This window comes from Fukomys damarensis, unplaced genomic scaffold, assembly GCF_012274545.1.
Source record: "Fukomys damarensis isolate Sample0158 unplaced genomic scaffold, DMR_v1.0_HiC HiC_scaffold_34, whole genome shotgun sequence".
NCBI classification, from domain to species: Eukaryota; Metazoa; Chordata; class Mammalia; order Rodentia; family Bathyergidae; genus Fukomys; species Fukomys damarensis.
In genome coordinates, this window is record NW_022900946.1 from 18533858 (window position 1) to 18546064 (window position 12207).

The 12207-nt window shown below is 55.0% G+C and overlaps 1 long non-coding RNA gene across 1 annotated transcript; it reads left to right on the forward strand.

Annotated features, from left to right (window-relative positions):
- The first annotated feature begins 813 nt into the window (after positions 1–813).
- Positions 814–2565, forward strand: LOC104876197. The gene is made up of 3 exons (XR_784269.1): positions 814–1017; positions 1771–1851; positions 2346–2565. It is a non-coding gene; the product is annotated as an uncharacterized LOC104876197 (long non-coding RNA).
- Positions 2566–12207: the final 9642 nt, after the last annotated feature.

Consider the following 12207-nt stretch of genomic DNA (forward strand, 5'->3'; position numbering starts at 1 on the left):
GCCCTAGCCTAGACCCGCCCAGAAAGGCCCTGAGCCCGGCAACCCCGCCCTTCCCAGAAGTTTCCCATCTACTTCAGTACAGCATGCACTTCCCTAGCTCAGGTTAACTCGGTCTCCTCCCCTGGCCACGCCCCACCACCTTCGGTGCGTCATTCATTCACTCTGCACACGTTTACAGAACGTCCCTTCGGTGTAGGGTCCCTTCAGAGCTGGATTGTCACCAAAAAGCACACCAGACAAATGTCCTTGCCCCGTGGAGTTTATATCACTGTGGCGGTTTAAATAAACAAGGCAAACGCATCATATGTGAGATCCAAGGAGAAATGCAGTGAGCAGGGAAGGGGTTCCAGCAACCACAGCAGTGAGGAAGGATGACGTTTGCCCGTCCTTCTCAGTACGGCTCCTATGCAAACCCTTCTAGAGCTCCCGGGGTCGCCGGGGGCCCAGCTTCCTTCCCATAACACCCTCCCTCCCCATGACCCAGCTATTTGGCCTGTGAGAGCCACCGAGCTCCGGATAGCATTTTTATCCAAGCCCTCACTCGACATGTGCCAAGCACCTACTTTGTGCCAGGCCCGGATGAGCTCATCATCTCCCATGGGAAACCAGACATCCTTGCCCACCGTCAGGTCCAGGGAGTGGGTGGGCCGAATTCTCGGTCCTCCGGTCCCTCCTGTTCCCCATCCCTAGCCTCCCCTTGTGCTAATTCTGTCCCTTTGGCAGTCCTTCTCCACAGACTGTGACTGAGGGCAGTGTTCACAGAATCTTCCTGAGGGCCTGGAAGTCGGTAGCTAGATGCTTCGGGACCGGCTGGGTTGATTTAAAGATGGAAAGGGGATGTAAAGTTCCCACCACAAGGTGGCGGCAAATGACAGCCCATAGTTCCTGAAACGCCCGCAGCGGCGGGTTGCCAGGTGACCTGCGGTCTTGGGATCTTTGTTCCCGTCGGGTTCATCCAGAGAACCCGCAGCTCTGCCTGGGCATCACCACAGTTAGCTGATGTTGCCAGCAGGAAAGGTAAGTCACCGCCTCCTCTCTGCCTCACCTTGAGGGAGGATGTGACTGCGTGGGGGGAAAGGGTGTGCGATGCCTTACAGCTCAATGCAGAAAACTGGGGCCCCAGGGGAGCGAGAGCTTTGCTCCCTCCTCCTCCCGCCCAAGAGAAGGGAATTAACAATATCACGTACCACGCGTCGTCTATTCTTAGCAATGTTCTACTACTAATTATTCCACCCTCATTTTTGTTGTTAAATTCTTCTCCCTTCTTTCCTCCTTCCCCGCTCCTTTCCTTCTTTCCTTGGTGTGTGTGACTCACACACAGGCAAGGGATGGACCCAGGACAAGCACTCCTCCCCTGCATTTACTATTCCAGGCACCATTCTAAAGACTTACAAACACGAATGAATTTAAATCTCAAAACAACCCCTGTAAATAAAAAGAACTTGGTAGAAATCACCACCAATGTGTACACATTAAGTTGGATAATTTTATGTGTTGTAACTTTCCCCTCAATTTTTCAAAAAGCCTTAAAAGGTTTTTGTTTGGTTTGGTTTGGTACCAGGGATCAAACTCAGGTCCTTGTGCTTGCAAGGCAGGTGGCAGCACCACTGAGCTAAATCCCCAGCCCTCAAAAGGCAAAACCATTTTGATCATCATCATTGTACAAGGAAACTAACAAACAGACTGGTCGAGAGGCTTGCCCAAGGTCACACTTGCTCCTAAGAGACTCAAGCCCAGGCCTATGGTTTTCCAATGTCTTCTCCCCGCTAGGGATGAAGCTGATGCGCCCAGAGGATGTGATTTCCAAGTCTAGCTGAAAGAGATCCAGACACCCTGCACCCAGATGGGGAGGTATGGAGGGGTGGCCTGGTCCCCTGGGGTTGCTGGGGCTTAAAGTCACACCCAAGGTGGGATCTTCACCCCAGCTAAAGCTGCCTTGTGGAGGTAGACTTTTGTTTGCCTGGTGTGCATTCTGGTCCTGTTACTCCCTGCTGTCTGGCCAGTGTCTCCTATAGTGTGAATGTTAACCAGTCTAGGGAGTCACCAACACTCACACCACCACGGGGATGGACTGGAAGACAGCGCACTGAGACACCAGCCACAAAAGGCCAGGTGCTGCTGAGTTTCTCTTACACCAGGTCCCCAGAAGGTCAAAGCCCTAGGGGCAGAAAGAACAATAGTGGTTGCCAGGTCTAGGGGTAGGACATGGGGAGGTGACTGACGAACGCGGTATCTCAGCTGCACAAGATGGACGGGTCCTGGGGATAGATAATGGCGGTAGCCACGGGAAAATGTGATGTGCTTCATGCTCTTCAAGTGACTTAATGGTAAATCTTACGTTACAGCTATTTCACCAGGTGGGATCACTCGTTTGCCTCCAGGGCGCCCAAGGCCAGGGGGCAGAGGGTGGGAGAAGAGAACCCACCCTGCACCTCCTACTCCACCTCCAGGACCCTCCTCTGTCCCTTGTAGTTCTGATGGCGCAGACAGCCCCTGCACCGCGGAGAAGTTAAGCCCACGACTGGTCCCTGTGGCAATCACAAACTTGTGGCTTGAAAAACAATACAGACATATAGCCTCACATTTCCAGATAAATAAAGCTCTGCAGGCTGCACAGGATCCCCTTTCTGCCCCTTAGTCTGTGATGGCACCAGTAAGCTGCAGGGAGAGGTCTCAGCCCACCCTGGAACAGAACATGGGAGCCAAGCCCTGCAGTCCCAGCTGGGGCTGAGGGAAAGGGACAAGGGACAGGTTGTGCACCCTGGGTGCCCAGGTACTGGCAGGGGACAGCCCAGGGCACACTCCAAAGCTGCCACTGTACCCCAGCACTGGGAAATGGAGGCTCGGTATGCCCTGTCCACTCAAGCCCCGAAGGATCCTGTGCTTCTCGTCAGCACGGTGGGGGGCAGTGTGGGGACTCAGCTCTTCCACTCTCCCTATATCCAGACCCCATGCAGAGACTCTGAGGACCAGGCAGTAGGGGGTGCACAGGAATATGCAGGAGGAAGTGGCTAAAGCAAGGGCTGGGGTGTGCTCAGTGGCAGAGCACTTCCCTAGCCTGTGAGAAGCCCTGGGTTCCATCCTGGGAGAAAAACAAAACTAGATCAACCACAGAAGAAGCAGCAGAGTTGCAGTGGGATTCATTTCTGTGGTGGATCAGATTACACTGAGCACTCTGGTGGGAACAGTAGAAGTGAGGGAGTATAGACAGGTGCCTGTGGGCCTCACTGAGAAGAGGACATGAGTATCAAAGACTTGAAGGAAGAGCAGGGTGTGGTGTACAGAGATGGAGTCTGCCAGTGCAAAGGCCCTGAGGCAGGGTGTGCTCTGTGTGCTTGGGGAACTGGAAGGTGATCGGTGTGTACAGGGCAGAGTGTGAGCAGAGGGAGATGGCAGAGGAGAAAAGGGTGGGTGTCTCCTGAGTTGTCCCATTTGAGCTAAGGGACTTGGACTGGCTGGGAGGTGAGGGAGAGGAAAGTCCAATGACTGCCGCCTTAGCCTCTGGCTGCTGTGTTGAGAATAGACTATAGTGGAGGAGGGGGCAGAGAAGAGGTCTGGGGAGGAAGGAGGCAGCTGCTGTAGAGGTCTGGCTGAGGCCTGAAGGCTCCTGGATCTCTGATCCAGGGGATGCTGCGCATACCTGAGAGGGATTTTGGAGACCGTGCTGGGAAAGAGAGATGGAGAACCAAGAAAGGGAGCTTTCCCTCCACCTCGGGACCCTTCCTCAGTGGTACAGACTGGAGCCTGTGCCAGTGACAAGGCCAACCAGCCCACTTCAGTGTGGGATTCTGCCCACCGATGGTTTTGGATCAGGGACTGGACAGGTGACAGGGACCATGGCCCCAAAGAAAACCCAGCCCATCCAAAGGACTATGGGGACCCTGAGCTCAGTGCCTGAGGCCCTACTGCCCCTGACCAGGATGGCCAGGCTCCCCGACACCACAGCTAATGGATGCACACAGCCTCTCGTGTACACATCAATTAAACTAGGGCCACAGACTCAGGAGACTGACACAGGAGGGTCGCTGTGAGTTCGAGACCAGCCTGGGCTACATAGTGAGTTCCAGGTCAGTCTCAACTACCTAGTGAGACCCTGTCTCAAAAAAAAACTAGGGCCACGGAGTACGTTCACCTAAGTACATTACACACATATTTACATCAGAACATAGCTGTCTTCCCAAAGGACAGCATAGACCGGGGATGGTGAACCTGTTAGAGCCCGACTAGCCGAACTGCAAACCACAAACCACTGATTTATCACAAAGTACCATAGGTTCGCCACTACTGACATAGACCATACAGCTCACACCACCTTCTTCACTGACCCAGCCGCCTCCCACTGCTCAGCACCTTCAGGCACCAGAGCGTCCCCACCACACGCCTGCGGGGACCCGACCCTGTACAGGTGACAGGATGGGCCAGATGGGAGCAGGGCTGGGTGGGTCCCCAAGGCCAGGAGAAGGGAGCATTGTCCAAAGCTTCCTGGGGCTGACTCACACCCCTGAGGCCCTCACTCTGGCAGAGGATTAAGCCTGAGCCTGTAGCAGACAGTGGCCAGTGGCCAGGGAGGGGGCTTGGCCAGTGGGTCCCAAGCAGGAATGCTTGGCCTCAGCAGGGAAAGAGGACAAAGGGCTTAGACAGATGCAAAGGGTGTGGGCAGTCAGGAGAGGGACTGCTCAAGAGACGCAGGCAGCTCTGTTTTAAATCATAAACAGCAAAAACGCAGCACCTGCTACGGCATCTCTCCGACCACATTGCGCACTTCCCACCTCTGAGGTCTGTCAGCCTGACATTCCCCAGCCTGTCCACCCGTCCCGACTGTGGAGGCCGGGGATGCATCTCCATTCCCCTACTAGTGGGCCCTTGGGCCATTTATTATTTCTTCTCTCCCTCCTCCTCCTCTTCCTCCTCCTTGTTCTAGAGCTCGAACCCAGGGCCTTTGTAGTGAACTGTATCCCCAGCCCATTTTTTACTTTTTTTTTGGGGGGGGGGAAGCAGATACTTTTATTAACTGACTAAATCATAAAAACACCCCGGTAAATACTTTAGTTCATCCTTCTAATACTTTTTATTCCAAGACCGGGTCTCCCTAAGTCATGAAGTTGCCCAAGCTGGGCTCAAATTCGCAACCATCCTGCCTCAGCCTCTGGGATTACAGGTGTGCACCACTATGCCTGGCTGTCTCACAGTTAAAGTGTGACTTTCTCTTTCTGTCCCATTTCACTCCCCAGATGAGGTGCCGAGGACATGAGGCTGTTTGCCACTGTCTCCCCTGGGCTGGACATACAGTAGGTGCCCCATCAAGAGGGGTGATAGGAGCCTGGCTGCCATGGCAGTGACAGTGATGCAGGAGAACAGAACCCCCAAGGTCCTTGCAGGGAGGCTGCCCCCTTCCTGAATTCATTCCAACCACCCCCAACCTTGGGTCTGCTTCCCCCATGAGTCCCCAGAACCCCCACTCGAGGGCATCTCTGTCCACGCTGCACGCTTTGCTGGAAGTGCTCTGACCTCAGGGACACAGGAGAGTCACCTTCCTGTGGCTGGAACCGGCACCATCTTGCCATCCTTACCCTCCTCTGCGGAGAGTTCACTGAGCGCCCGCGGCCGATGTATGGATCGGAGTCCACAATGACTAGGATGGGACCTGTCACACAGTAAGTGCCCAAGGAATACTGGATGAATGAATAACTGGAGAAACCAAGCCCCCCGCTCCTGTCAGAGTTCTGCTCCAGCTAGAAGCCTTTGCCTGGCCCTCTGGGGACCTTCCCTGGGGCCTCCATGGTGCACTGGCCTGCCCATCATTCCTTCAGTAGGACCTTGAGCACCTGATCCTATTTCCACACCGGCTGCTGCTGGCAGCAAATGAGTCTGAACCCCGAGTACTCACCGACGGCCTTCATGTCGTGGGAGTTCAGTGGCCACACTGCACACTGGCGAGAGGAAGCAGGGGAGTCATCACCGTCACTCTTCATTACGTGACAAGTTCATGGCCGGGTGATCTCATCACAGCTTATCAGGTCGTACAAGTTAAGAAGGGGTACTTCGGCACGTCCAGTCTCAACAAAGCTGGAAAGATAACACCAAGCATCAGCTCAGGGCTGGGCACACACAACACTCAACAAGATTGTCATTGTTTGTCATCATTTCCTGTCTTACTTCACTGACTCTTTAAGACCCTACAGAGCTGGGGTCATTTTATAGACAGAGAAGCTGAGGTTCAGAGAAGTGAAGATATTTGCCCAGGTTTACCCAGGTAGAAAATAGAGGAGCTGGAATTTAACAGCTCAGCTCATAGCTATTCCCATTTTATGGAGAGGGCAAGCTATGACTCCAAGGTCACAGAGAGGTTAAGCCACCTTCCAAGATCACACAACCTGGGGCATGATCAAGTCAGGAGTCCAACCAGGCTTGGCTCCAAGCTAAAGTCTGATTTGTTTGTTTTTCTTTTTTTTCCTTTCTAAACAAAGAGTCAGGGAATTCACAGAACAAGACTGCAAACACATTGCTTATCTTATGCAGGAAATGTTCTAGGGTCACCTTTTGTCAAACCATTTGCCCCTGGGCGGGCTGTTAACCAAGGTAGCAATTAGCATATGAAGAAGCACAGTCTGGCCTATTAGCATGGAGTCACTTTAGCCTATTCAAGTCTTACAAGGAGTCCAACCAGGCTTGGCTCCAAGCTAAAGTCTGATTTGTTTGTTTTTCTTTTTTTTCCTTGGTACCAGGGATTGAACTCGGGTCCTTGTGCTTGCAAGGCAGGCCACCGAACCGCTGAGCTAAATCCCCAGCCCCTTAAAGTCTGATTTGATGTGAACGGCCTTTGGTGGTAGCTCATCCATCTATCCCTTAGGCCGCTAGGCTCTTGAGGGAATGGGGTCCTGACCTGCTGGCCTGGGCCAGCCCAGGGTCAGTCACACCTGGCCCTGGTCCTACAATGCAGCCCCACAGGTCTGGGCAGCAGGAGCTGGACAGGCTAGAGAGGCAGAGGAGAGGAAGCAGCCTGGGCGTGGAGGGAGGATGGGTGCTGGGCTGGGCCGGGCTGGGCTGGGCTGTCCTGCAGGGATCCCAGGCCTCGCACTGCCTGCTGGGCCCCACCCAGCTCCATCTGCCCTGCCAGGTGCCCTCCTCTCTGGGCAGCTTTCACGACCTGGTCTGAGGCCGGGACGCAGCTGACTATGTCGGGGGTGGCCTGGGGTTAGAGATGAGATGCCTGAAACCCAAGGCCTGGGTCTGCAAATGGGCTGGCCCGCAACTTGGGCGGCCAGAGTGGGTCCCAGCCTGTGGCTGAGGCAGAGCCCAGGAGGCCCCTCCTGCCGAGCCAGAACCAGGGCAGCTGGGCTTAGAGGAGCTGCTGGTCAAGAAAGTCAGGGGTTGTTTCATTATTTTGCAGAAGTACAGCTGCATCTAGGAAAGACCAGCAGGGGGTCACTGGAGCGAGACTCCCTGCAGTGGAAACAGGGTAGGGCTGCCCCATAGGCAGGGCAAGGTGGCCAGGTTGGAGTAGGCTACCAGGGCCCAGGTGGGTGGGGTTCCCAGGAACATTCTCCTGGGATGACTCAGGGGCAGGCAGAGCATGTGAGTCACCATGGACCCTCTCCTGTCCCTTGCCAGGGCCAGGCCTCCTCTCTGGCCCCAGGGAGCTGTTGGGGGAGCGCACTGGCCCCCAGCCCAGCCCTAGTGTGAGTCAGCCATGTGAGCTGGAGGGCCAGCATGATTTTCCATCATTTGCATTGTCCTGCAAGAAAAGAAAACACACGTTACAAAACACAGGCTGAAAAAAAAAAAACACACAGGCTGAAGCTAAGCTAGGCCACCCTTCCCCCTTGGAAGACAGGAGGAGAGAGGTCTCTGTGCCAGGTGCTTTTCACACTACTACACGTTGGTTCTTCCCCCTTTTACAGATGGGGAAACCAGATCCAGAGAGATTCAGAGAGGTTAAGCTACCTGCCTAAAGTAGCACAGCTGGGTGTATGGCAAAGTCAGGATTCAAACCTAGGTTGGCTTTGAGCTAAAAAGCCTTGGGTTCTTCCCAGCTGCGTGGAGGCCAGGCCCGGAGTTGTCCATCTCTGTCTTTGTCCACAGCTGTGTTTCACTGGGTGGCTCAGATATTACAGGGGAGAGGTGTTTTCCAAAATGCAAAAATACTGGGCCCTACACCAATACTCACACAACCACGTCATGTCAGGGAGGCCCCCAGAATCTGCATTTTTTACGGTTCCCAGGTGGGGATTTGGACAGAGTTGGAGATGGGAGATGTCGGTGGAAGAAGAACCTGGGTCTGCACAGGAGGCGGGAGAAGGCTGAATCCCTCCAGCACACCCTCTCCCCTCTGAGCTGGGGGAATGCCGCCCTTCTGGTTCCAAACTGGTTTGCTGGCTAAGCCCAAGAGAGTACCTCTCCAGCTGCTGAGGTACAATGACAGCAAATAGGAGGTCTGTGTGACCCTTCAGGAGACGAACTCTCCAGGTCTGGCTGCGGAAAGGGGAGGGTCACAGGGCTGCCAGAGATTGGGAGGGCCCTGCAGGTGCCATCTCTGAGGGGTTAAAGGGTCATCAAGCAAACCCAGGAGAGCAAACACCCTCCCTGTCAGCAGAGGGGAACAGCAGGCCCCCTTCCAGGGCCACGGAGGGGATGAGTCACTGGGCAGGAGAGGCCTCCTTGGATCCAAACAACTCCCATCTGCCCAGGGGAGGATGCGCTGTGGGAACAGAGACCCCACCCCGTCCAGCCTGTCCCCAGATATGCGGTGTCCACGTGTACACACACCCGAGCGCACACACACGCACACAGCCGCACCAGCCCTGAACCCAGCTCTCAGAGAATGGACAGGGGCGGATGGACAGGCGCAGCTGGAGTCCTCCCCAAATCTGCTCATTCCCTCTGCCAGCCCTGGGCCAGGCCCAGCTGAGTCAGCACAGGCCCAGCAGCCCCTCCCCTCGCAGGTGGGGGTGGGGGGCAGAGCACCCACAGGCTGACCGAGCACCAGCTCAGGGGGCACTGTGCCTTTCACAGCCGGGCTCCCTGGCCGTCTCCCAGATAGGGGCCCTGGCCTATTTCACCCTCTCCCCCAGCTGTGGGGTGGGGCAGATCCAACAGCAGAGCCACCTTGGGCACCTGCTATACTGCCTGGCAGCGTCTACCCTCGGTGACAGGAGATGGCATCACCACTATCATGTTGTGAGATGTTCAATGGCTGAGCTTCAGGCCCGCTGACCTGGAGAACCTGGTCCAGCTCCCTTCTTCAAACCCACCTTCACCTTCCCAGGTACTGTGGGAAAGGGGGCTTTAAAGCTCCCAGAAGCCTGTGTTTTGACCATATTCAGGGCTCCAGGGCAGAGGACACCTAGCAAAAATCCTCCTGCTGCAGACACTGTTCCCTCTCCTTTGCTAAGGTCCCTCCCACAGCCAGGGCCCTGCTAGCTATTTAAGTCACAGTGTCTCACCCCAGGGAGCTCACACCCTACTTGCCCACTTCACAAGTGAGGGAAACTGAGGCTTAGAGAGGCAAAATGACTGCAAGGGTCTGGGCAGGGATTCAAACCTGGTCTATTTAGGCTGCCTTCCTTCCCCAGTGACAATCTCAGATTTCTCTCTTGTTCTTGCTGAGGGGACACAGAGCTAACAACAGCTTCTCAGGAGCCCTTCTAGAAGTGTTTGCATACACAAAAGCATACAGCACAGGCGCTCCCTTCCCCCACCCCACTCTCTGTCCAACACAAACTAGCCCTGCTCTCTCTCTTGCGCTGAACCTCTGGCCCTTCCCCTGTCCTCTGTCCATTTTTCCACTTTTCTTTTCCAGCTGTGGGTCTTCCGCAGGTGCACCCACCCTGGCCTACTTAACCAGCTTCCCTCGTGGCTACCAGTGAGTTCCGGTCACAGTTTCACAGCAATGGAATGTGGGCTAGAGAGCCCCCCTATAGGGACAGGGAAAGGAAGGAGACTAGAGGGGAAGGTGTACAGGCAGAGTGCACAGCAGGGGCACAGGAAAGACCAACAGAGTCCCTGTCCAGCCCCCCTGTGAGGAAGGCGTCTATGTGGAGCGCTGGCTTCTACAGCCCCAGGTCCCCCCACCTCCCCTCCACACACGTGAGTTCTGGAATCCTGGCTCTTCTCTGACATCTTCTCCCAAGGCCAGCAGCCTGGGGGACCCACGGCCTTGGTGCCCCAGACCTCAGAAGGGAACTCGCTTCAGAAGCAAGGGAACTGCTCCAGCCCTTCCTTGCCCACAAGGAACACCAGCCTGGAGCAGCCAGGAGGGGAGCCAGGCAGAGCCAGGGAAGGGCAGGAGAGACCACAGGTTTCCTGGGTAGCTTTTTCAGCTGTGGGGCTGCAAGCAGGATCTCTCTCTCCTGGCTTCTTAGAGAGGTGGCAGGAGGACTCCTTAACACTTCTGATTCCTGGATCTCTTCCCAGACTCCCCAGGCAGGACCTCCAGGATGCCAAGGGCCCTAGCATCTGCATTTTACAACCTTCCCCAACCCCCAGAGATTCGGACCACAACAACCTCAGGAAGATTGCCTCTGGATGGTTGGAGGGGAGTCCTGATTGTTCCCTAGTTCTCTTCAAAGAGTCAGTAGGGCGCCAGGGATTTAGCTCAGTGGTTCTGCTGCCTTCCTCAAAAGCACAAGGGCCCTACCCTAGTTCAATCCTGGTACCCAAAAAAAGTCAGTTGAGGGGTTTTGCTTTTCGATTACTATGTGTGCCCAGCTGGGCAAAGAGGTGTGCACCTGTGATCCCAGCAGCCTGGAATGCTGAGGCAGGAGGATCACCAAGTTCAAGCCCAGCCTGGAAACTTAGCAACTTAGTGCGACCCTGTCTCAAAAATGTAAGGGGGGTGGGCTGGGAGTATAGCTCATTGTAAAGACCTGGGTTCGGTCCCAAGTACCACACACACAAAGTGTTCCCTCCTCAAGGCTGAATTCAAGTCACTCGAGAGAAAAACTCCCGTGTTCTAGCTTTTCCCTCTACTCATCAATGTGCCATGAGCAGAGCCTGGCATGACCAGGTTGGGCCACGTGGCACATGTCTTGAATGAGGGAATGAACAAAGGACTCCACAGAGACCCTGCCCTGGAAAAATGCATTTGGAAGTGACTGGGAGGAATCACAACCCTCAAGTCGGCTGTCAGAGGCCCTGATGAGCCCTTAACAAACTTGGAAATCACTATCCTTTGGAGGCAGGGGCAAGAGATGGCCTGAAGGACACTGAGTAGCCTTAGATATCTGGGGCTAGGGGGCAGGAAAAATCCTCAGGAGTCAATTCCTCACCCACCTTTTTTTTTGGACTGGATCTTGCTAAATTGCCCAGGTGGGCCTTGAACTTGTGATCCTCCTGCCTCAGCCTTTCAGAGTGCTGGGATTACAGGGATACATCACCACACCTGGCTTCAACGTTCTTATTTTATAAATAAAAAACAGGTGGGGAAGGGACGGAATGAAAGGTGACATTGAATCTAGCACCACGGGTGCCCTGTTTGGGGTTTTTGTCTCCTCACTCCTGCAAGACTGCATTGCTCCCAGTTGGAGCTCTAATGGCCCTTTGGCCGTAAGGAACCTGGCTGCCTCTGGTGTCTCCCGGGAGACCGCAGGCTCTTCATTCCAGGTGGGATCAGACACACATACAACCTCCCAGAGTGGCCCGAGCCCCCCAGCTGTTGGCCCTACGGGGCTCCTACCTAGATTCGTTTTCTGTCTGTCCAACTATCGGGCCAGGACCTCGAGTTATGAAAGTTTCAAAGGATTTTTTTTGTCCACCCTCGATGGCCTGACTGATAACTAGCAGCCAAGCTCGCAGCACATTCTGGCCAGGAAGTTGTGCCAAGCACTTTGTGTGCTCTATCTGCAGGAATCTCCTTACTGCTCTTTGAGATGTTGGTGCACAGTTATCATCCTTTGACGAAGAAGAAAACTGAAGCCAAGAGCAGTAAAACGCCTGGCCAAGGAGTGTCAGCTTATCAAGGGTGGTGTCAGTATGTGAGCTCTGGCCGGCGCTCCACAGCCCTGTTTTCAAAATCACCAACCTCATTGCTGCACCTGAGGTAATTTACCAGCCAACCGGTAGACGGAGACGGAGACGGCCCCCATACCCCATCTCGGCCACACCTGCCTGGACCACCAGCTTGGTGTCTGCCAAAGAAGGGGCCTCGTGCCCGGGGCAGTGCAGCGCAGCGCGGAGCCCGCGCCTTCAGCCAGGGGGCGCCGGGGCCCA